Source organism: Dermacentor andersoni, chromosome 6 (assembly GCF_023375885.2).
Source record: "Dermacentor andersoni chromosome 6, qqDerAnde1_hic_scaffold, whole genome shotgun sequence".
Lineage (NCBI taxonomy): Eukaryota > Metazoa > Arthropoda > Arachnida > Ixodida > Ixodidae > Dermacentor > Dermacentor andersoni.
Window position 1 is genome coordinate 140,627,398 of NC_092819.1, and position 25,494 is coordinate 140,652,891.

The 25,494-nt window shown below is 44.5% G+C and overlaps 2 long non-coding RNA genes across 2 annotated transcripts; one reads left to right on the plus strand and one right to left on the minus strand.

The window, feature by feature from the left end:
- Positions 1-12,828: 12,828 nt before the first annotated feature.
- LOC129384669 (uncharacterized) lies at positions 12,829-15,587 on the minus strand. Its single transcript, XR_008612345.2, has 3 exons — positions 15,495-15,587; positions 14,332-14,394; positions 12,829-13,002 (listed from the first exon to the last, which is right to left on the minus strand). It is a non-coding gene; the product is annotated as an uncharacterized lncRNA (long non-coding RNA).
- A 6,648-nt stretch (positions 15,588-22,235) lies between these two features.
- Positions 22,236-25,067, plus strand: LOC129384667 (uncharacterized). Its single transcript, XR_008612344.2, has 3 exons — positions 22,236-22,370; positions 23,474-23,536; positions 24,894-25,067. It is a non-coding gene; the product is annotated as an uncharacterized lncRNA (long non-coding RNA).
- Positions 25,068-25,494: the final 427 nt, after the last annotated feature.

A 25,494-nucleotide genomic window follows, 5' to 3' on the forward strand; every position in this document is an offset into this window, starting at 1 on the left:
ACCAATGATGTCGGTTAGGGTTCTTGTAACATTGAAAGGAGAGACATGTCGTGCAGTAATTTCTGTTCAGTATGTACCACGTGGAATTTTGGAAAGTTGCTTTTGTTCTTACCGAAAAACTGGGCAGTGACATCGGTGCGCCCCCTCTTGTTACGGGGACGATTTGTTAAAGCGAAAGAGCTAGCCATAAAAAATTGCCTTTTTCGGTCGCGGCGCCAGCCACCCATCACGGAGCCATACGAGGGGACGGGACAGAAGCTTGCAAGCAAGCCCTGCCCAGGCCAGCTGTATGCTGCGGCTATAACCCAATATGGCATAACTCAGGGTAGTTAGCCACACAAAGGTTAACCCTAGCTGCCAGGAAAGGAAGAAACAAGAAGTGAGTAGAAGATAGGAAAGATGGGAAAGTGAGAGAGAAAGAAAAAGATCCAAGAGGGGGACAGGAAAAGGCGACTGCCGATTTCCTCCAGGTGGGTCAGTCTGGAGGTGCCGTCCATGCGAAGCAGAGGCCGAAGAGGTGTCTTGCCTCCGCCGGCGGGCCTGAAAGGTCCAAACACCCAGCATCGGCTCAACCCCCAGGATCCTCCTTTCCCCAGACACGGCTAAGCCGCGCACGGCTACACGCGGTAAGCTCCAACCCTCGTGTGCTTGGGTAGGTGGTGTCGCAACACACCAAACGCCTGCTTATGCAGACACCCGTGCGGGGTGTGATGTGCGGATTTAAATAGTACATGTGAATACGTACCCAATTAACCAGTATGTGTCTTTCTTTCTGGAACAATTTTACGTTTTCCACAGAGGCTGAGCCACTGTGGCCTCTTGACTACAAATTTCTGTGCTTATTTTCACAGTGCTTATGAAGGTATCATTCATTTGGCTACCCAAATAGTGAATCGATAATGGATCACACCAATCTTGCAGTTTTACGCAAACCACCCTATTCATTATTCACAAAACAGAACCTAAGAAACTATTCCCCTGGTTTGTTATAAAAATAAATAAAGTGGCGATGAATATTTCCTCACTTTTGTGCAGGCCTGTTTTCAGCCATATGAGCCGTCATTTCATTGTCACGTTTATGTTATAACCACTACTGAATAAGAAAAAGGGACACAAAACCACTAACTACATCAACATTTTCAGACCACGCGAGGTCAGTGAACTCTCTGGTAAGTCACTTACTAATATCGGTACTGGCCAGCTCTTTATGTTATGCGATGCATTTTCCACCTTCCTAAAATATGGCGGTGCATCAGCTAGCTAGGTGGCTGCTGCAGAGATAACATAATAAACATGCAGCCCATGACCAACTAACTTACATAACCATAGTAGAGATCACAATAGTCCACGCCTGATGTGCATCCTGTGTGAGCTTATTTTTATATGTAAACAAAATAGAACACGAATGTATGATACGGAAAGTGTCAAAGAGTCTCAACTCGATCATCCTTGTTTGCTGTCGTGGCTGAGAGGGGCAGCATGCCCGTCTTGGCATTGCTTAATTTTGTGCACTTTGTTAATCTTTTTTACATTGTTGAAATGCTCATTTAGATATATCTAAGTAGTAAGAAGGCAAGAGATTAGGCACCCAGCCTGGAGAAAAATAATGTAAATATTAAATTTCACTCGAAATACGATCTCTTATTAGATATATCAATTATTTGCTTTCAAATAAATAATCTAATTGAAAACATCTCATGAGTATATATCTGCATAAAGTCACCGCTATACTTGCATATTGCTGTTATGCCAGTCATAATGTAATGCACAATCGATGCTTAACGTTAAATTCCTAGCTGCATCAAGTCAACCACTTATGCACAACTGTTTCCATATGGTGAGAACTTCATTCATCGCTGAGCATATCATTTAAGGTTATATTTTCTTTGGAAAGTTCACAAGCAGCAAGTATTATATTTATAATATGCATATTTGATTCCTCACATCATCTTTGGTGGTTTTATAGATAGAAAAAAAGGAAAAGCCATTTCATGCATCCAAGCAGACATAAAATTGCCAGAATGAAAAAAAAGCGGAAAAATAATATGAGCAAGAAATAGAAGCAAATCAGTAAGCTGTACTCGGAGACTCAGACGTAGTCTCAGTGTTAAAGAGGGGTGTCTTGGCGACCTCCGCAGCTGTATTCCGCAACAGGTGCGCATGTGTTCCGTATTCTTGCAAGCTGTCACTAGCACCACCAATACTGCGCCATCGGACCGAACACGGGGATTACGGATAAATAACTTGCGTCGGCTCGATCACTTTCGCGTGGCGTAGACCACAGCACGTTGGATAATTTGAGACGTTATGCTGAACCAGCGAAGGCAGTGCGCACAGGAAGTAATGGTCCGAGAATACGTCGCACGTTGCGACATGATGCGATTGCAATACATATTTTCTAAAAGTGGCGCAGATAAGATCACTGTGCAGTGTTTTGAACAAGGACGACGGTGACAATGCAACGTATGCAGCGGCTGAACAGAATGTGGAAGCCTATAGTCGCATTTTCACCATGTCGATGAAACTTGAAATCACATCTGCGAATATATGCCAGAGCCGTCTCCTGCAGCACCTCTACCTAAACGAGGCGATGTCCGCTGTCAAAGATAATTGCCGACCTTGAAGACATTTGCTCTAAACTGCAAACAGATAGCTGTAAACTGACAGCGTCGCAGGGACGACATGGCCACAATTAGTATATGACCGGGGTTGTTGAAGTATGGGAGAGGCCTTTGCCCTGCAGTGGGCGTAACCAGGCTGATGATGATGTTGATGATGATGATGACAGCGTCGGCCAATAGAAATGCGCGTGCGATCCGCTCGCGCGGATTGAGCGTGCACCCAATTTTTCGACACGATCCGCCTCTTGGGGTCCGCGCCGGTCTCCACGCAGGCGGACGGGGGCGGAACGGACGGGCGGACTGGTGTTTTGACGCCAGAACTTCAAGCTATAATACAACAATTTGACCAAACTAAGCCTGACGACATCCTCAAGCCGCGGAAATGCCCTTGAGCGTTTCCTGTAGTATTAAACTAAATTATGGGGTTTTACGTGCCAAAACCACTTTCTGATTATTAGGCACGCCGTAGTTGAGGGCTCCGGATATTTCGACCACCTGGGGTTCTCTAACGCGCGCCTAAATCTAAGTACACGGCTGTTTTCGCATTTCGCCCCCATCGAAATGCGGCCGCCGTGGCCGGGATTCGATCCCGCGACCTTGTGCTCAGCAGCCTAACACCATAGCCACTGAGCAACCACGGCGGGTATCTATACCCCTATCACATACTGTAATGAATCATGGGGTACGACATACAAAACTTATGCTGAACCTTTACGCAAAGTTCCGTAACGTGCCCTGAGAACAATTTCCCATTCATGTTACGATGAACCACGTCTGCCTTTGTTTAATAGAATGAATGTTCTGCCATGTGATAAGGTACACGAATTGAAAATTCCCACGTGTGCCTTCAATATTGTTAAACACAACCTGCCTTTTCATGCTTCTATGTTTTAGACATCTTTTCATGAGAGCAAAAATCAAACGTAGGGTAATTTTAATCTTCCTCCAACTAAGCATATTTACGGGCAACCTCTGCTATAGTTTACAGGGTCAATATTTTGCAATAAACTAGCAGCAGAATTAAAACAAGCAATTAATTTTTCACCCGTGCTTAAAAAGTACTTGCTTAACCTGAATAATACTTTTTAAGGTGAACAATCATGATGTCCTTCTTTTTTTAATAAGTCTGAAACCTGTTCAAAATATCATCTAACCAGGGTTTCGATTTTTGTCGAGATTAATATTGTATGTTTTTAACGTTCATAGTAATGCAAGAACATGCCGGCAATCCTGTTAACTGCTGTTTTATATGTTTACATAGAAATATTTGATAGTATAACAAGCTTTTCACTATATCACATTTCATTTTGTACGCTCGTAGTGTATGCACGTGAAGTATCTTAGTTGCTCTGTACTTGCAGCTGTTATTTATTGTTAACCCGCCACTAGCGCCTCTGGCTATGGCTCCAACCGCTTTCGGCATTTCCCTATGTTCCACGCCCGGAAAAGAACAATTGAATTGAAAGTCGCCGCGGGACGGCCGCTTACCACCCGCCGACGAATGGCCCTGCATGTATCGCATATTTAATCGGCCTGCCGACTTGCTATCCACGTACGTCGACGTCGAACGGAAAGCATGCGACGCCGTCCTTCTGTATTTTACCGTCGCTCAAAACATGGCAGTGGAAATGAAAACGGTGATCATACAGTTCCAAGCTGGTTCACGGAAAGAACCCGACGACGACTCTCGACGTCATGCTGCCGCCCGTCACCGACAATGAGAACCGAGGCACGCCAATTCGCCCGTCTACGCATCAAGTGCCGGCCTTAAGGGGGAACGCCTACAGTAGAACCTTTGACGCTGCTGCGTGGAATACCCGCCCCGCGACCTTGTTTGGGTTTGGCACCGGACACGCCGACGTAGACATGGTGAAAAGCGATTACTCCGCTATTTCCCGCGCGAATAGATCATCCGACGTATTGGCGCAACGGACTATGAGATCATGGCAGACGGCATTTCGTAGTCGAAGCGGCGCTGCACATGACCGCAAGTCTGTCACACGCTGCGTCTTAAGTGTTTACGAGCTCGCTCGCGAACATGGGGACTCTGTCTTGCTTTGTTGCTTAGATTTTTTTTCTTTACTGCAGGAGCGTCCACTTTTTTTTCTTTTGTGTTTGTTTACAACATGAGGACGATGCTCTTTAGCGTGGAGCATTGGCTAGCGTATGCCATTTATACAGTGTGTTTCAGCTAACATCAACCACAGTTTAAGAATATGCCGATGGCCTCTAAGACGACGGGACCAAATACATGCCGCTGACTTTTGCATGTAGTGTGTGACAATATTTTCTTCCATTTTTTTTTGCATAATTAGTGAAGATAGATTAAACACCATCAGAAGCAACGAAGCTAGGAACAAAAGTCCAATTAGAAAGTTGCAGAGCGGTTTCCTAAACGTCCTAATAAACACTTCCAGTCTTTGTATCTATTAAGTATTAGTGATTTTCCGCATAATGCAGATGTCTGCGAAATAGAAAGAAACACCACGTGACGTGCCCGCTTGCGCGTCCTGATTGCACTGGGCCTAAGCGTTCCGCGCATAAACATAGCATTTAGCCGGGGGCACTGCCACTACGTCTGCTTATCTCTATCATGAACCACCTCGAAGGAAGCACATCGCTATTTTTAATTGTATAGCCAAAGCCTTCGTCGCTGCCCTGTCTCCTAAGCGACAGCACGATCCTGCTAGATGCTATGTTCGTTTGTACACGGACAGTTTGGGAGGGCTGCAGTCAAGGCGCGCGAGTGGGTATGTCATGTGGTATATTTTTGTGCTTCGCAGGCATCCGCAGTAACCTGAAAATTACTAATACTTAATACATGATAACTTAGAAGCTGCCTAATGAAACGTATTTCAAAACGTTCTACATATCTTTATAATCAAGATTTTTCTGCATTCGTTGCTTCAGAAGTTGGTTTATTATTCTTTACTAATTTCCCAAATAAGCAAAACAAAAATAGCATGACCCACTACACACAAAACTGAGCAACACTGATTTGGTCGTGTCGTCTTAGAGTGCGTCGGAATATATTTAAACTCTGACTAAATTTAACTGAAACAGCATGTGTACGTCCGGTGACAGATTTTCACCGGCAAAGAGAGGAGGTCGCCGCTGCACGTATAGGAAGTTCATCGAATGTTATCTATAGCTATATCTATGCGCAACCTAATTGAACAAGCGACAAGAATTGCGTCCTAATTGCTGGAAGGCTCGCTGCCACCAGCAATTACAATGGAATGTTTGACGAGTTATGTGCAAAAGCGGACGCACTTGACCTCTGACGAATTTTTGAACGATCGCCGTCTATGCTCGCCGCTATCTTCTGTTTCTGGGCATATATTCTGTACTGAAGGCACTGGGCAGTGGGCATGGTGCTGGTGTGCTTGTGAAAAAAGAAGACGACGAGAAGTGCTTGCTTCCCTGTTACGATATAGCGCCGACCTGTTTTAAGCCTAGCGCTACAACCTATAACTAGTGACCCTTTTGCTAGGTGAACACCCCGTTGCATTTGGTGGAGGTGCTGGGTTTCTCTTCTACATCCTGGAACTCCGCAGCCGAACGCTACCACCAGCTGTTCCAATGGATGAACCAGGACCGTCCCAGGCTGCTGCTCCCGTGCCCCCCACCATCGTCTGTTCTGGCGTGATCCGCCAGCGCGATCCGGCTATATTTAGCGGCACAGACGACCACGACGTGGAAGACTGGCTCGCCGAATATGACCGTGTAAGCGCCTATAATAAGTGGGACGACCGCGCCAAGCTCACAAATGTCATCTTTTACTTGACTGACGTGGCAAACCTATGGTTCCGCAATCATGAAGCCGATTTTACCACCTGGTCGGCTTTCACGGCGACTTTGGCAGAGGTCTTCGGCCGTCCCGCCGTTCGCCGGCTTCGCGCTGAGCAACGCTTGCGTGGTCGAGCTCAACGCCAGGACGAGACCTTCACCAGCTATATTGAAGACGTCCTCTCGCTATGCAAGCGCGTGAACTCATCTATGGACGAAGCTGACAAGATCAAGCACGTCATGAAAGGCATCGATGACCATGCCTTCCAGATGCTCGTCGCGAAGAGTCCGCGGACGATTGCCGAAGTCATACAGTTATGTCAGCAGTATGACGAGCTGCGCAAGCAGCGTGCTTCAACGCGCGCTGCTCAGCAGGACACCACGGATCTATCTCCGTTGGATTTCGGCCGCGACGCTGCCGACATCTCTGCTTTAATGCCAGAGATAAAGCAGTTTATCCGTCTGGAAGTTGCCCGCCAACTCTCTCTGGCGAACAGCACACCCGAGCCGTCGACAACCTTGGCTCCTTCGCTTCGCCACGTCATTCAGACCCAAGTTGCCGCGGCGCTGCCATCTGCCCCTCCTCCGCAGCCTGCAGCTGGGCCGCTAACGTACGCTGACGTTGTCGCCCGGCCTTACGCACCTCCGGCTGCTGATGCCTACCGGGCCACTGGAACCTTCCATGTGCCGCCGCCACCTTCACGCCCGATGGTCGTCCCTTACTCGGCCGCTGGAGCCCCTGTCGTCAACCCGTGGCGTACATCTGACAACCGGCCAATATGCTATTTCTGCCATCTTCCGGGCCACGTAGCACGATTCTGCCGCCGTCGCAGCCCCCGTTTACCTGACAGTGGGGGCGCCTCAAGCTACAGGCCTGCTCGACTTCCACGTCAGGACCCATCTAGCCTTCCTCCGGACTCATCTTACAGTCGCCTCCCTTTCGATGCCCGTCGGTCACCTTCCCCACGTCGCCGATCCATTTCCCCGATGGTTCGCCGACCCAGCCCAGCCCGAGAGGAAAACTAACAGTCGCAGTTCCCGAGGCAAGAACTGCGTTTACGTCGAACATTTCAAGGCCTCATTCTAACCCGGCGAACGAAATTGAACTCTCCGTAGATGGCGTCACCGTACACGCACTTATCGACACCGGAGCCGCCGTTTCTATTATTAGTGAGAAGCTTTGCCGCAATTTGAACAAAGTGACCATTCCCCTTACCTCTCTTTCTCTGCGTACGGCAACCTCGCATCGCATTCAGCCTTCAGCGTCGTGCACAGCCCGGGTTGTCATTCAAAACGTTATGTATGTTATAGAATTTGTCGTCTTATCTCGTTCGTCACACGACGTTATTCTTGGATGGAATTTCCTATCTGTCAACCAAGCACTTATCGACTGCGCTCGTGCCGAACTTACATTATCAGTGCCGTGCTTCGACCCTGACGACCATTCTTCTCCTAAAGTTGTTGCCGCCTCTGACATCGATATCGCACCTTTCTCCGCCGCTCTGGTTCATGTGTCATGTAACTCTGCTGCAAACTCATCAGTTCTGTTTACACCGTCGGCCACTTGTGCGCGCCGCCGGAACTTTCTGCTTCCGTTTGCTGTCGTCACTTTTTGCGACGGTTCTGCTGCCCTTTACGTGTGCAATCCGTCCGCCTGCCCATCATCCCTACTCCGCGGCGAGTGCCTGGGTACCGCTGAAGATTTCGATAGCGTTCTCCTGGCCACCACGTTTGGTGATACGGCATCACTTCCGATTTGTTCCGTCACTCCTCCCGCCGCGACTGATGCCCCTGTAGACGTCTTCGCTCGTGCCGTCGACGCAGAACTCACACCTGCGCAGCACACAGAAATTATCAAGCTTCTCCAACGCTTTCGTTCCTCATTTGACATTGACCAACCAGCCTTGGGCCGAGCGTCCGCAGTCGTTCACCGTATCGACACCGGTCCACAAACACCATTGCGCCAGCGTCCGTATCGTGTGTCGGCTGCTGAACGCCGTATCATCGACCAGCACGTTGACGACATGCTGGAGCGTGGCATCATCCAGCCCTCTAACAGTCCCTGGGCATCTCCGGTTGTCCTCGTTAAAAAAAAAGATGGCTCCATTCGGTTCTGCGTCGACTATCGCCGCCTTAACCGAATAACGCGCAAGGATGTCTATCCTCTGCCGCGCATCGACGATGCCTTGGACTGTCTGCAGGGAGCGGAATTCTTTTCCTCGCTGGATTTGCGCTCCGGCTACTGGCAAGTGTCAATGGCAGAGGCCGATCGTCAAAAGACAGCCTTCGTAACGCCTGATGGGCTATATGAATTTACTGTCATGCCGTTCGGCCTCTGCAACGCGCCTGCCACTTTCGAGCGAATGATGGACGCCATTCTTCGAGGGCTGAAGTGGAAAACGTGCCTCTGCTATTTGGATGACATTGTGGTTTTTTCCACCGACTTTGCGTCGCACCTCAACCGCCTCGAGCAAGTACTTGCGTGCCTCTCCACTGCAGGACTGCAACTAAATTTGAAGAAATGCCACTTCGGCGCTCATACGCTTACTATTCTCGGCCATGTAGTGTCAAAAGACGGTATCCTTCCGGACCCCACAAAACTTAGCGCCGTATCCGAGTTCCCTAAACCAACCACCATGAAAGAGCTTCGCAGCTTCATCGGCCTGTGCTCATATTTCCGACGCTTCATCCGTAACTTTGCCTCTATCATTGCCCCCTTGACGCAGCTTCTCACCGGCAGTTCTGACCTATCAGCCTGGTCCTCGGCGTGCGACGACGCATTCCAAGAACTGCGACGCGTTCTCACCTCGCCTCCAGTGCTGCGACACTTCGATCCCTCTGCTCCAACTGAGATCCATACGGACGCTAGTGGTGTCGGGCTCGGCGCTGTTCTTGCACAACGCAAGGATGGCTTCGAAGAGTACGTCGTCGCGTATGCCAGCCGCACCCTTACCAAAGCCGAGGCGAACTACTCGGTTACTGAGAAGGAATGTCTGGCCATCATTTGGGCTATCGGCAAATTCCGTCCTTATGTGTACGGGCGTCCATTTGACATCGTGACCGACCATCATGCCCTATGCTGGTTATCTTCACTAAAAGATCCAACTGGTCGGCTTGCCCGTTGGGCATTGCGCCTACAAGAGTACGACATCCGCGTTGTTTATCGCTCAGGCCGAAAGCATTCAGACGCAGACGCTCTATCCCGGTCACCCCTGCCCTCTGGTCCTGTCCACTCGTCTATTTCTACCTGCGGTGCCTTCGCCCTCAACATTTCCGACATGCCGTCAGAGCAGCGCAAAGACCCATGGATCTCTTCGCTTATTGACTTCCTGTCCAGCCAGTCGCCAGCACCGACCTCTCGGACGCTTCGTCGCCAAGCCACGCACTTCATCATTCGAGATAACCTGCTGTACCGCCGCAACTACAATTCCAGCGGCCGTAAGTGGTTGCTTGTTATACCCCGACACCTACGCTCCGACATCTGCACCACGTTCCACGACGACCCACAATGCGGCCACGCTGGTGTATTAAAGACATACTCTCGCCTCCAGCTTCGGTACTACTGGCGCGGTATGTACCGTTTCGTTCGCCAGTATGTCCGGTCATGCCACCTATGCCAACGACGCAAGACGCCACCTCAACATGCCACCGGCCCCTTGCAACCTTTACCATGCCCCGCGCGCGCGTTCGACCGCGTCGGCATTGACTTATACGGTCCGCTTCCCAACACTCCAAGCGGCAACCGCTGGGTTATTGTTGCTATCGACCACCTCACGCGGTACGCTGAAACTTCAGCCCTAGCATCTGCCACAGCAAAAGACGTCGCCAGTTTTATCCTTCAAAACCTGATTTTACGCCATGGAGCACCTCGCGAATTACTGAGCGACCGCGGTCGCGTTTTCCTCTCAGACGTCATTGCAGCATTGCTAAAGGAGTGTCGCACCATTCACCGCACTACCACGGCATATCATCCTCAAACTAATGGGATGACAGAACGTTTCAACCGCACCCTTGGTGACATGATGGCCATGTATGCTTCATCTGACCACTCGAATTGGGATCGCATTCTACCTTTCGTCACCTACGCTTACAATACCGCCACGCAAAGCACCACTGGGTTCTCCCCTTTCTTTCTCCTTTACGGACACGAACCTTCATGCACTATGGACACGATTCTACCTTATCGGCCAGATGCCTCGGAGTGGACGACTGTTTCTAGAGCGGCTGCTTACGCCGAAGAATGTCGCCAGCTCGCTCGTTCGTTCACATCCCAGGACCAGTGGCGCCAAAAGCTTCGCCACGATTCATCATCTACGGCTACGTGCTTTGCGCCTGGCTCGCTGGTCTGGTTGTGGGTGCCCTCTACTCCTCCAGGCCTTTCGTCCAAGCTGCTCTCCAAGTACCACGGTCCTTATCGGGTACTTAAACAAACATCCGCAGTCAACTACCTCATCGAGCCAATTGAAACGCCTTCCGACCAGCGTCGTCGGGGCCAGGAAATTGTCCACGTCTCCCGGCTCAAGCAGTGCCATGACCCCCCTGTGTTCCCCTGTCCTTAGGTCGCCAGGATGGCTACTCTTTCGGTGGGGAGTGATTGTACTGAAGGCACTGGGCAGTGGGCATGGTGCTGGTGTGCTTGTGAAAAAAGAAGACGACGAGAAGTGCTTGCTTCCCTGTTACGATATAGCGCCGACCTGTTTTAAGCCTAGCGCTACAACCTATAACTAGTGACCCTTTTGCTAGGTGAACACCCCGTTGCAATTCGATTATTGGGTGTTAGATTTGGGATTTACAGTTTTCGCTACTGTGTTCCTCACTGTCACAACAACATGACAATACTGTTACCGGAGGATAAAAGAAGAGAAAGCAGATGAAGATCGCGAAACACTTGCTTCTGCATGTTGTGGCTGTTCAGACATCTTAACCACATTGACTCTGCTTGTATACATATTGTAAATATAGTCTGTCTATACAACCGACCTCCCCGTAACAATATAAATTCTGGAAAACTTATTGCACTCTCTCAAAGTCGGAAAATTTTCAGTCGGAGCTTGTTTTCGATTGCTGTGGACATTTTGCTATGTAAAGATTACACCGAAACAATTATTCAGAATTGCAATGTGTCAGCCTTCCTAGCACGCACAGTATGCAATGAAGGAATGGAATAAAGAGAACCGTAAGCAAGGTTTCTTTCCGTCAGCGAAATTTAAACATATCAGCATGAAGTATATCTGTTGCTTTAATGGAAAATGGTGTGCGCTTACGTCACGCGGCACTTTGCAGAATCCAGTTAAATGTTGTGACGTCAGTAAACCTTAAAAGATCTACAGACGCGCTTTCTCTGACAGTGTGACATGCTCAAGGGACCTCAAGATGTTTATCAGATATTGGTATTGTCGTGGAAATCCACACGTAATGTCAAAGGAAAATGCACGAGCGATGGTGTGCGATAATATCTCTCGGACAGCAGCGCATCCCAAGAAATACTAACCATGAACCCACGATTGGAGGCCTTCCACATTGGTTCCACAATGTCGCTCTTCGAAGCATCTGGCGCGTGCGTTACATGTAAAATTCTCACGTTCTTCCATCACCACGGGAATTTCTTTGAGCCGCTGTGTTACAGTGCACTGCCTTCAGGATTGGTCCGTGTTTGCTGTTTGATGCAACAAAATTTGCTCAAACGCCCATCTAATGTTGGCGCATTAATAGGAAAATAAACGTTGAAGAAAATACATGTTGGCGCCTGTAGAAGCCGACACTGCCCATTCAGGAAAACCCGGGTAATTTTATTTCACTCGATCAATGCTGGCGAATATGCCACGTACACTTTGTTTCGTATTATTGTATTTATATAATTATACTAAATTAACAATCTAGCACTAGCCTGCTCCAGTCCCTGCTTTGACAGCCCCAAAGGTACGGTATATCTAACCATAGGCGTCACGGAGATTCTAGACGTGGCATCTGTAACTTTGCTCATTAATTTTCGAATCGACACATCAAGACTGAGAGTAAAAAATTCGCTCTACGATGAGCGACCAGAATAAGGCGGATCAAGGAAATCATTATAAAAAAAGGATTGTTGAACGCATATTAAACTATCGAAGCAATCAATGCAATGAATGATATCATGAAGTTTAAAGAGACACATCTCGTACAATTACTTAAATCAGACATATTTAAATAAAGGGAAACAGAAAAGAGCCAAACAGACTCAAAATGTCTGAGTCCTGGTCGCCTTAATTTCCCAAAGGGAAGAAAGGACAGTGCGTCTCCTCTTCACAACGGTCGTTTCCATGAACATGGACGACAGCGTAGTGAATAGCGACTTCATAAACTAAACAGAACAGCTCGCGCCTTTCATCCAGCCATATCTAACGAGCTGTACTTATATAATGATGGTTAAACAACAATGTCTTCAAGAGGCATTTTATTGCAGATGAGGCGGTCATGCAGAGCATGAGAGGGGTGCAGTATCTTGATTCAGGATGCGCAGTAATTCACTTCCTGCCCGACATATCGGGAGCTTTGATTCCTCCAATAGCGCCGCCGAGGCAAGAAGCTTCATTCGGAACCATGACGATCAAAGCTGAAACGCAGAAGAAAGCAGTTTGAAATGTAATAGCCACATTTGTGACGATAAGCGCTATAGAAAATCAGGTGTAATTTCAGGTAAAAGATCAGCAGCTGCGTGTATATATTTATAGAAGGAATTTGAGAACAAACGCTTGCTTCTCAGAAAAAGCATCAAGCTCAACTCTTTATCCTTATCATCTGGGTCACAGCTGAGGCATAAGTTTTACGTTCACTGCCTGGACACAGCCTCTCTGAGACACACCAATAAATTTTTCGCGCTTCAAAACGCCCACAGGGTGTTTGTCTTGCTCAGTGTGCCAATGCACAAGGAGTTCCCGGAAAGCAGTAGGCGCTCATTTCCTGTTAAGACTCCCAGCCCACCAAGAGCGCTAGGCGAATTCACAACACGGCGCACATCTTCCTCGGATTTCGCTTTTACTTGCATTTTATATTACAGAATGCTTATTTTAAGGCATGTCAAATAAATTCGACAACAAAGTTGGTCGGATGCAAAAGGCTTGAGTGTTCTAAGCTAATTACCTTTATTTCCGCTCCAGTATAACCTATCTACCAAGCTTACAAGTGCTAAACATTATTTTCTTGACCATATATTACTTAGTATCATAGCCCATCGAAGAGTCAAAGTGAACGTGACGAAAAATATCCTATAGTGTGCCACAACCGTGAGCTATACATTTTTACGTTGCTTGCATTGTAAGTTTAGTGGTAGTGGTTAAGGTTTAGGTAATATTTCTATTAAAAATGTAGGCGATATTTTTGCACACATCTTTTATTTTCAAAGGTTCACTAAATAAAGGTGAACCAGATGCGACGCTGGTAGAAAATTTGTTTTAATATGTCACTATGAAATTACAGGAAAAGCAAAGCTTTGATCACACAACGTAATGGCTAGGTTCACGATAAAGTTGATAGCGATACTTTGGTATTTTCACCCTGTATTGTTTTAAGATTACAAGTTATACTTCAAAAAACCACGCCTGTGCAAGCACCCGGCAAAGCATTTGATTCTCCTAGCATAAGCGATTGCCAGCTTGCTTGTTGTTCGTGTAGTCCTCGAGGTTCATTTAAGATGTAGCGTGCGCTTTGCGCGGATATTATCCAAATTACACCGGTGCGTGATGCCAGAAAGAAAAAAGGTTAAACTACTTTTTTTCCTTTAAGTGTCTCAATGTCAAGCATCAACGGGTTCCTTAAACATTTTTGCGCGTCCTTCATCTACCTATAATCACAAAAAGACTGCGGTTTCGCAATTATTGTGTATAATTCTGCTTTGCCACTAAGAGAATAATAAGCAAATTGCGAATACAATATGCTATCTTACCAATTACGATTGCGGCAACCACCAGAAGATCCACACCAAAGAAACGGTTCATGTTGCTTTGCACTGCAGAAAAATATGTCGTGTCACAATATAAGGCATTTTTTTTCATACGAAAGTAATACAGCGCTACTATTTGAGACGAAGGCACAGAAATACATGATGGGGCCGGCGCTATCGGGTTGCGCCCGTCCAGCCAAATGTTTCTGTGTCGTTTAAAAAGTCGCGCTGGACTACTATCGTATGGAAGAAAATATATGCATCGCGAGCTAGCCCCGCAACGTGTTTTGTTAAGCAAATCCATGTTAGTTGAACAGGTAAGCTGCACTGGCTTCCAGTTTTATAAACCTTTTACGCTAAACGCCGGCACCAATATCGTATTTGCATCATTGGAGTGCAGTAAAAAACAGAGAATATGGTTGCTTTTATATTTTCTGTCAGACAGACCAAGCCCATTCCCGCGACACCCTACTCCGCAATCTATAAACCTGAAAATGATGTTCCACAACCGCGCATGCAACATGGAGTTCACCATCTCTATTCTTTAAATTAGAAAAATAGAGACTACTCTAGGATTTCTATTTTCCAGCCATGCAACTATTTCCGGCTTTTTTCAGTATTAAACATGTTATTTTGTATTCTTCTTGAATAGCTATTTATCATCGCACCACTTTTTTTCTTAAAAGGCCATTGTCCCAAGTTAGGGTGTCCCTAAACCTTTTTATCACAATCCGCATGAGTCTTTCCAAATTCTCCCACATGTACAAAAATATCGTTCTCATATAGAGCGCACATAAGTTTGACCCTTAAGTGCCTTTCTCTCATTTAAAGAAATAATAACAGCGTTATATGCTTTCGAGTAATATTCCGGCCAACAGAGCCATATTGCATAGAAGCTTTGAAATCGAGCCTCACAGGTCCCAATATGAACATACATTGTGTTGAATTTAGGCAGAGTGCCTGTCAAACATAAAGTTTTGTATGGAAACTATGGAAGTTTTATATGTTGCAATGAGGTATACCAAGGGGCATCTTATTCATTCTTCAAGAACGTTTTTAACTAAACTGGTACACCTAGGAACTGCACTGTCTATGAAACTTAGTGGCCATCAAGAGAGCGCGATAAAATATTGAACGCGATTTAACTACAAAAATGTTATGCTCACCAGTGAGTCTGTCGAAGCCAGCTCCTGAATCGTCGCTAGGTAAACTTCAAAAGGTGGAGCTCTCCCTTATATCTCCAAAATCTATACGGGGTTCTTCGTTTTTGCAGCTGTGTCAAATAAAATAACTCAGTATACTGAAACGGAAAATTTTCGGGATGTTTCTGTGACGTATAGATGACATAGCCTTAGCAACAGCAATCGTTTGAAAAAGGTCGTACACAAAATATAACGAAATAAAGGAAATAACAAAATGTTCCATGCGTCAGTATTACATTTTTAAAGAACAATGCTGAGCGGAAAGTTTCGGTTGTCACTCCCGACGTCCGCTAACTTTCGATTTTTCTCAATTAGATAGCGCGAGCGTGCGTCACTGAGTCATTGGCACATGTTTGCCTTGTATTTTTAGTTTTGAAAAACGACAGTGGGTGTATAGCAGCTTGAATCAAGCAACGATTCAATCACAACATCGTTACTTCCTCTCTATAAAACATAAAACTTTTGCACTGTCGGTGCATCCGCCATTCAACGGCTTTTAAAATTAATTGAATATCCTGGGTAGGCCAGCGACAACAGATGAGAGCAGCGCATCGCTCAGAACCATTCAAGTCGGTTTTGTAAAGAATAAAAAGCACTTCTTGCCCCCGCAATGTGAAGTCTGAGATGACCACGGTGCGGTAAAGCACAATCTGAAGGCTAACAAAGTGCAAGCAACCATTGCTTCATCATGTCTACGGAGCTTATACAGCGCGCACTAGCTGAATTCAGCCAGCGTGCAAATATATGAGAATGCCACGTCACATGAGAGAATCTAGGTAACGTTGTTTGTCGAAGCACGGAGATAATCAAATTATTCTTTCATTCCGTCCAATTCCTTAATTAGCTTCAATAATTTCGTGAACCTCTCAAATAATATACTTACATGAAAAGTGTCAATGACAGAATTGTAGAGCGACAGGAAAAACTCGCGATATAGCTTTCTGTTGCTCAATACGTGCTGCTTAAAAGTGTTTTTCCTAGCGTAAAGGAAGCTCGTGAATACAAGCAAAGTGCCACGAGCGGCCAGTCGCGCGGCAATTTTGGGTGCCTTTGCGCACTTCTTTCACGCTCGGAAAAACACTTTAGTGTAGCACGTATTGAGCAACAGAAAGCTGTGTACGGAGTTTTTCATATGGCTTTACAATACCCCCATGACAGTTTTCATCGCATTAGAATATTCGGAAGTTACCATTAAGACTTAATAAATATTAAGAATAATAACTTAATTAGGCGGCATAAATATTAATTGGAGTGTCAACAACGCACAGCAAACAACATTACCTTGGTTCTGTCCAGCTTCGTGGAATTTTCATATCTTCAAGCTCCCTAACATTAGCTCAGACACCCTGTTATATAGTGCAGCGAGATTCATCTGCTTACCTATCAGTTGTGAATAATAATTTGCCTTCTAGAGTATTGACACCGTATGTGTTAACATGGCTTCTTGCGCTGTGTTATGAAGAAATAAATTTTTTGTTCTTGTTGTTTTTGAAAAGATTGACTAATTTGAGCCGTGCCACTCAATATAGAGAGGTTAGCTTGCGACATTTGCTTAAGATCCAAGTAGCTTGGGGCCTAACTTTCGTGCCGCTAATACAAAGAAAAAATTGAAAGATTGCCAATCAGTGAGCAATAGCAAAAAATCTTGTCGTTTTCATCACAAGGCATTGAAAGCACCATGTACTTGCTGTAGCCTGAAAGATGTAGAAAGTACTCTGTCGCGAACTGCAAAGTATTGATTGAGTACAAAGCTTTAGGCATATTTTTTTAGCTCTTTGTGTCTGCAGCGCTGCAATTCTCAAAAGAAATTTTCTAATATCACTTGAAGTTTGTAATAGCTAAGGTTAGAGCATGGCAGTTCATCCAACCCAGCATACATCCCGTTGTACTGAAATTTATGGCTGGTTTAATTACATGCTTCCGCACGGTTATGTTCCATTATTCATTTATTGCCTTTGTACTTTATTAATCGCGAAGCTTGGATACAGAACTGTTTTCCAGCATAGAGGGCTCTTTTCTTTCTGACAAGACAGCCTTTTAACAAAACTTTCAATGGAAATATATGCATCTCGAAGACAAAAAGCTCAGACAAGTCTACTTTGGTACTTCATTAAATTTTAATCGCGGTGAAAGACGTGTGCTAAAGCTTGTATATATTTACGTGAAGTCATTCGTGTCAAGTCTGTTATTTTGCCTTCTCACAGTCAGCCGTAACTGTTGCTGTGATGGGTTAGTGTGCGAAACATTTTAATGTAACGTATTCAGATGTCTTGTGTGTATTCACACGCAAACAGCTTCAAGTGTTCATTTGTTCAATGTTGGTTGTTAAAAGGGTACGCTTAAGCCCTGCCTTTTGAGTCGCTTTGCCTTCTAGTCATAAACTCAAGTCGTAAGTGAAGCCAACAATGATCGTTTTGATTGAATTCATATGTATAGGTTTTTTAGATGTATTTACACTGTTAAGAGTGGTGGAGGTACTAGCCTATGTCTCCAGGTTCGATGTAGTGGTGCCTTATGTACTGTAATAATGTTTCACGGGCACGCATCTTTAGTGTAAGTAAAGGTACTTCAAATTGATCAGTCTCTCCATTGCTTTTGTTTGTGTTTGTGAAAGTTATGAGCAAGCACCGGGGCATGCAAGTGTGAATAGCAAAGCAATTTCAATATATGAATAAAAATCCACTAGCCCAACGAAATGTCAATCATATTTCAATGGCGATTTCTGAAATCTCAATGTCAGCTCAACTGGGCCACAATCTACTTTTCAGTGCTGTGGCAATAATAACTCAACAACAGGTCAACAGACTATGTCAGTTGAACACAGAATCAATAGTAACCCAACAGCCATTCAAGAAAACGAACACAACGGGCCAGTCTAAGCACAATGGACTTTCAATGGTCTCTTAAATATAATTCAACATGGAGATACCCAATGCAGTTTCAATTAAATTTCAGTGGCCAATATTTAAGAGCCCTCAATACTCAACCCAACAATTCTCCAACAAACTCTCAATCATTCCTCAATAAAAACTCAACATTGAACAACGATACTTCAGTGACTTCTCAATACTTTTTTGTACGGGTATATAAATATATAACTGTGAATATGCATATGATCTTCAGCAGCACAACGATCCGCCTTATTCACCACGAATAACAACCTCAAGAACACACACACACGTGGAAAAATAACCTGGAAGATCTTTCTGGCTATGCACGACACAAAGGCGCGCATCCTTGCGAGGTAAACTGTGACGCATCAGTAACTTCCACGACTGGTCGAGACCTTCCGTTCCAAACTCCCTCGCGCTTGTCGTCACGAGGTGCTGGGATTTGATATTGCCTCGACGTTATATATTTCAAATAAGGTACTTTCGCTACTTTACCAAATGCCCATAGTGACCTAGTAAAAAGGTAATTACTACATTGTTTTTCATTACTATTCTAAACCTCGTGTTCTTAATGAAAAAGTGCGTCCGCCTCGAATAGGAACTCGTCTGTAAAACACCCCATTCGCTGCGCGATTAGAAATTTCCTTAAAAGACTGTATTGCCATCCAAGATGCGCCACTATAAAACTACAAAAATAGTAAATGTATAATGGAAGATAGCTTTGTAGAACCACATGTTTAAACCAGGCATCAATTTCAGGAGAAGAGGATGTATGATTGCGCTTGAGGCACTGTGATGCTGTACCACACGCTATTACGGACTTTTTACGCCATTAGGCTATTACGGAAGAGAAATGAGAAAATTTCATTTGAGTGTTCCAGTGCTTTAGACACAAAGCGCTTGTAAAAATACGCCTGCAGCTTGATACGCAATTACAACTGCATTCTGCGACTGAAGACCTCGTACAATTTTCATGCTATAAGTACATCGTGTTGTGAACCTCTGGTTATTGTACAGCACAGCCTTATTTTTCTATGGCGCAATCACCCGCAATCCTTTGTTTTATTTTTGGCATCAGTGGTACCAGAGTTGGCCTTAAGGCTAAGCGGACCTTTAGGAAGCAGCACAAGCTATTCTCTGGATACAGGTTGCCCCGGCTCACGTTAGTGAAACTGTTGAAAAAGATAATAAAAACCCGGCGCAGGACGCCGTGTTATTACACACATTGTCCAGTCATGAGACCCCTGGCGACCGAACACCGTAACATTATTAATGTATCTTGCACGGTGTTCAATATATATTTTATTTGAAACGTTTGGTTGCAGCCCACGGCATGTTCTCTGCAAGGGTTTCCATAAACGTATATTATCTCATGTTCCACAACCGTCTTCAACTCCTGCTTATTTTTTTCTGAGACAGATAATAGGGGTTTTAATTTCTGTCAGAAAGTAAATTGACTATTTTGCAAGCGTCCCGCAACGTGGCAGCAACTAAAAACCAGGCATAATTTAGGCTGAAATATTCAGACAGTACATTTAGTAGCTTCTATATCCTATTTTATTGATTCATCCATTCTGAAATTGTTCCCTTGATACTGAGTTTAAGCGACATCGCTACATTTCCACAGAGACAGCTTCGTGGCACTTGGCAAGTCAGGAAACTAGGCAGCTTTTATTGAGCCAAGGGCCTCTTCAGCTATAATCGAACAAAACTATTTATTTCCTCTGCGCCAGTCAGCAAAAATTCCAATCTAAGCCATACGTGTGAGTTTCAAGAAAATGTCATGTGAAGGGAATCGCATTAGTTAGCACTGAATTTGCCAATGGTACTATACGGTGCTGAATGCGGTTGCTCTTGTCCAACAAAGGAATCATTGCCACATCTACTGGGGCGCTTTAAAACCCGTCTTTAGGTTTACGGTAGGACGAAGTGAGGTATTTGCCTCCTCATCTCTCCTCATCCCACAAACGCCACACCTTTCAAGGCGGGTTCTGTCGGCCGATGACTGTGACATGCAGCAAAGCAATGCCTTAAGCCAAGGTTTTTTTTTGCAGAATGTCACACACACAAGTATCCTTCTTTACAAGGCATCACTTCCGTTGGCAACATGGATTGGTTTTCAGGCCTCGCCGTAATGCGCTGTAGCCGATGACTCCCGGCTGGCCGCACTAAGCAGTGAAGCGTTTCCGTTGTGTATTGTACGAGGAGAAGTAGCACTTTAAGGTCGAGAGAGTAAGCTTGAGTTGGTGAAACCCGGTGAATTCCATCGTAGAATTGTGATGTTGCTAGGCAGATGGTAACGACTCATGATGTCTCGCCAAAATGCCATATAATATGGCCTGTGTTCTTCGCACGGGCAAATCAGCTAAAGAGTGGGATGGTAGCCGAGAAAGGTGTCTAATGTGCGCTGTTAGCAATTCACTGATGATATGAGTGGTGATCGGGTGCTCATGTGCAATGCGAATAGTTGCAGCTGTCGAACATCTCGGGAGTCCAAGAGATGTCCGGAGTGCTTGGGCTTGTACGGTGGGCAGTGCAAGGAGAGTAGTGTTGCCTTTGTTGGACAAAAGAGGAAGACTGTATCGCAAAAACCCGAGAAAAAGTTTCGTGTATACATGCAGCATGGAGCACATGGTCGGTCCCCACGATTTTCCCACTACGAATTCTAAGATATGTCCACAAAAACGAGTTTGTTCTTCATGTATAGGACATGCGGAATCCAGCTGACGTCGCGATTCACAATAACGCCTGCTATTTTATCTTCTGAGATATTAGTAAGGGCTTTAGAATATGTCAAAATGTCAACTGATTATTTGGTTAGCGTCCTACGACATGAGAGTAACTAAGGACCACTCGAAATTTAAATGAAGTCGTGATATTTCGACTTGCCGATATATCACGACCTATGTGGGTTGCTGTAAGCAGGATATGTAAGCTGATTGGACATGATGAAGTTGCCAGCACATTGTTAATCATGATAATATCGTTGTTATTTACAGCTTAGTGTGATCATCACGAACTTCACATTGTGGTCACAAATTTGATGCTTTCTCATTCTTTACAAAAGTGATCTCCATAGGTTTCAGCGTTGTGGATTCTGTGTCATCACTAAATGCATTTGACTATTTGACGCCGGTAATGAGACCGATGCGCCGTATAGAAAAGCCTACTTCTCTGAGCGTATTACAGTACATAGTCATTGTCTGTAATGCTGGCTCTACTACATGGCTTCCTTGGGTCGCTGCTGTCTACTGCAGATCTGCCTGTTTGGTTGTTTCTATGTTCACAGTAAAACCTAAAATTGTTGTCAATGAATCTACCTGACAAGCGAGCATATTTCATGCCTATCTACAAATGGTCTCTCGCATTGTGTTGTCGCTAGCATAGAGAAGATATCAAATAATTTCAAAAGCGGTTGAATGGCGGGTGAACCGGTAGTGTAGAAGGAAATATATATATTTGATCGAGAGGAAGTAATGATGCTGTGATTGAATCGTTCCTCGGTTCAAGCTGCAATACACTCAGTGTCATTTGACAAAGGTAAGGATACAAGGCAAACATGTGCCAACGGCCCAGTGATGCACGTCCTTGCTCTCTAATTGGATAAAATGGAATACCACTGGACGTGAGGAGCAATAACTGAAATTATCCCTCCGGCATTGTAAGTTTTTTCAAAGTGCAGTACTGACGCATGGAATATTTCTTTCTTTCTTTTGTTGCTTTCTTATATTTCATGTACGACGTTTTTCAAATGACCGCTGTTGTAGGAATGTCAAACATACGTCAAAGAAACATGCCGAAAAATAGCATTTCTGTATTTTCAATTATTTTATTCGACACTGCTGCAAAAACCAAGCACCCCAAATAGATTTTGCAGTATATAAGGGAGAGCTCAACCTTTTTGAATTCACCGAGCAACGTTTCAGACTCAGGCTTGCAAGACCCACTGGTGAGCATGTCACTCTTTTTAGTTAAATTTTGTTCAATATTTTATCGCGGGCTCTTCATGGTGCCTAAGCTTCATTCACAGTGCAGCACCTAGGTTTACTGGTTTTGTTACATATGTTCTCGAAAATTGACGAAAATGTCCCATGGTACATGTCATTACAACAAATGAAACATTCACAGTTTCCATATAAAACTTTCTGTTTGACAGATGTTCTGCCTAAATTTAACGAAATGTAAATTGATATTGCGACCATGAGACTCAATTTCAATGTTTCTATACAACATGGCTGCGCTCACCAGACTTTACTGGAAGATCTATCACTTTGTTAAGATTTTTATCAAAGAGGACAAGAGACTGAATGGTCAAAATTATGTGCTCTGAATTTGTGAACAATACTTTTTTAGATTTGGATAAATTTCATAAGACTCATAGGGATTGTGATAGAGAAGCATATTCACGCCTACACATGGGACAGCGGTCTCATACCATAAAAAAAGTGGTTGCGATGAAATAGAGCTAGTAAAGGCTAATACAAAATATTCTGTTTAATACTCAGAGTATAAATTAGCAGAATGACTTGAAAACAACAATCCTAGTGTAGGCCGCATTCGTCTAATTTAAAGAATAAAGAGGGTGAAACTGCATGTGTGCATGACATGTTGTAGAACAGCGCTACCAGCTTTAGAGCATGCGATGTAGGGTGCCAAGGAAAAGGGGTTGGTCTGTATGGAATAAAATTATAAATATAACCATATTTTAGGTTTTTTTGCGGGACTTCATTATTGCAAATACGATATTGCTGTCAGCGTACAGCATAGGAGTTTTATAAAACGGAAGCCAGTGCAGTTTACCTATTCAACTCACATGCTTCACTTAACAAAACACGTTGCACGCCTAGCTGCAGATGCATAATTTTTCTTTCATACAATAGTAGACCAGCGCAACCCTTTAGACGAGGAAACAAAAAGCCTCGACTTGACGGGTGCATCCCGTCGGTGGCTGTTCCGACAAGTCTTCCTGTGCTTCGTCTAAAAAGTAGCGCTGGAGTACTTTCGTATGAGAAAAAATTAACTCCTGTTGTTACACCACATATTTTTCTGCAGTGCAAATCAACATGAACCGTCTGTTTGGAGTGGACCTTCTGGTGGTTGCCGCAATAGTAATTGGTAAAGATTGACTATTGTATTCATATTTTGCTTATTCTTCACCATATGGTGGAACAAAATGGTGCACTACAATTGCGAACCCGCAGCATCTTCCTGTGATTTTTGATAGATGAATGACGAGCAAGAATTTTTGAACATGTTGATGCTCATCATTGATCCACTTAAAGAAAAAAAGTATTAATATTTTCCACTCAGACATTATGCACCGATGTAACTCGGAGAATATTCGAACAACGTGCGCACTCCCATTTCAATGAACCTCGAGGACTACACGAAAAATAAGTAGCTTGCTTACAATCGCCTATGTAATGAGAATAAATACTTTGCTCGGCACTTGCAGGGGCGCTGTTTTTTTGAAGTAATACTTCTAATGCGAAAACAATGTACAGTTAAAAACAGCAATGTATCCGTATGAACGTTATAGCGAAGTGAGCAGTCATGAACTATGATCAAATTCTCGCTTTTCCTGTAATATGCTAGTGACATATTCAAAGAATTTTTCCAGCGGTGTCGTATCTATTTGAGTTATAATCATTGCAACGTTATTGGGGGATCATTGATAACTAATAAGTCCTTGCAAGTAAAAGAAGTATGCCCAAATTACGGCGCACATTTCTAATCAATATATTACCTAAACCTCTACCACTACCATTAAATTTACAATGTAAGCAACGTACAAATATAAACCTCACAGTTGCTGCACAGTTTAGGCTAATATTCTTCACGTTGAGTTTGACTCTTCGATCGGCCTTCATACTAAGGAATACATGGCGAATAAAAGAATCTTCCGCTCCTGTATGCATGGAATCAAGTTATACTGGAGTAGACATAACCATTATTAGCTTAAGGCACTGAAGCCTTTTGCATGCGACCACACTTCGTTGTTTACTGGACATGCCTTAAAAGAGGCATTCTGTGACATAAAGTGTAAGTAAACGCGAAATACGAGAAATGTGTGCGCCGAATTTGGAATTCGCCCACCGCTTTTGGTGGGGTCTGTCTTAACAGGAAATGAGTGCCCACGGCATTCCGGCAACTCTTTGCCTCGTGGCACGCTGATAGCTAGAAAAACACCCAGTGGCCCTTCTGAACGGCGAAAATTTATTTAGTGTATCTCAGAGAGGCTGTGTCCTTGCAATGACCGTAAAAATGAGGCCTCAGCTCTGACTCTGATGATATGGATATAGAGTCCGGCTTAATGCTTCCTCGGACAAGCGAACGTTTGCGTTAAAATTCTTTCTTCAGAAATATAAATGCAGCTTCAGATCTTTTGAGAGAAATTACACCTGATCTTTCAGAGCGGTTTTCGTTAGAAATGCCGTTATTAGATTTCAAATAGATTTCTTCTGCGTTTCAGCATTGATCGTCATGGTTCCGAATGAAGCTTCTTGCCTCGGTGGCGCTATTGGAGGAATCAAAGCTCCCGATATGTCGGGCAAGAAGTAAATTTCTGCGCATCCGGAGTCAAGATATTCCACCCCTCTCATACTCTGCATGACCGCGACTCCGGAAATAAAATGCCTCTTCACGATATTGTTGTGTAAACATTCATTTCTTAGATGCACAGCTTGTTAGATATGACTAAAGGAAAGACGTGTCGCTATCACCACAGCTGTCGTCCATGTTCATGGAAACGCACGTTGTGAAGAGGAGATGCAGTGTCCCTTCTTTCCGAAATTAGGCGACCAGAGGGAGATAAGTCCGTTTGGCTCGGTTAAATTTATCTTTATCTAAATATTCCGAACTTAATTCAGTATGCAAGATATGTCCCCGTAAATATCATGACATTGTTGATGACATTGACTCTAGCTATGTTTTGGGATGCGTTTACCAATTTTCTTATAGTAATTCTCTTGATCCGCCTTATTCTTCTCGCTCATGAGAGCAAGTTTTTCAACTTTCAGTCTTGATGTTTAGATTCAAAAATTTATGCGCAAAGTTGGAGATTCCACGTTTAA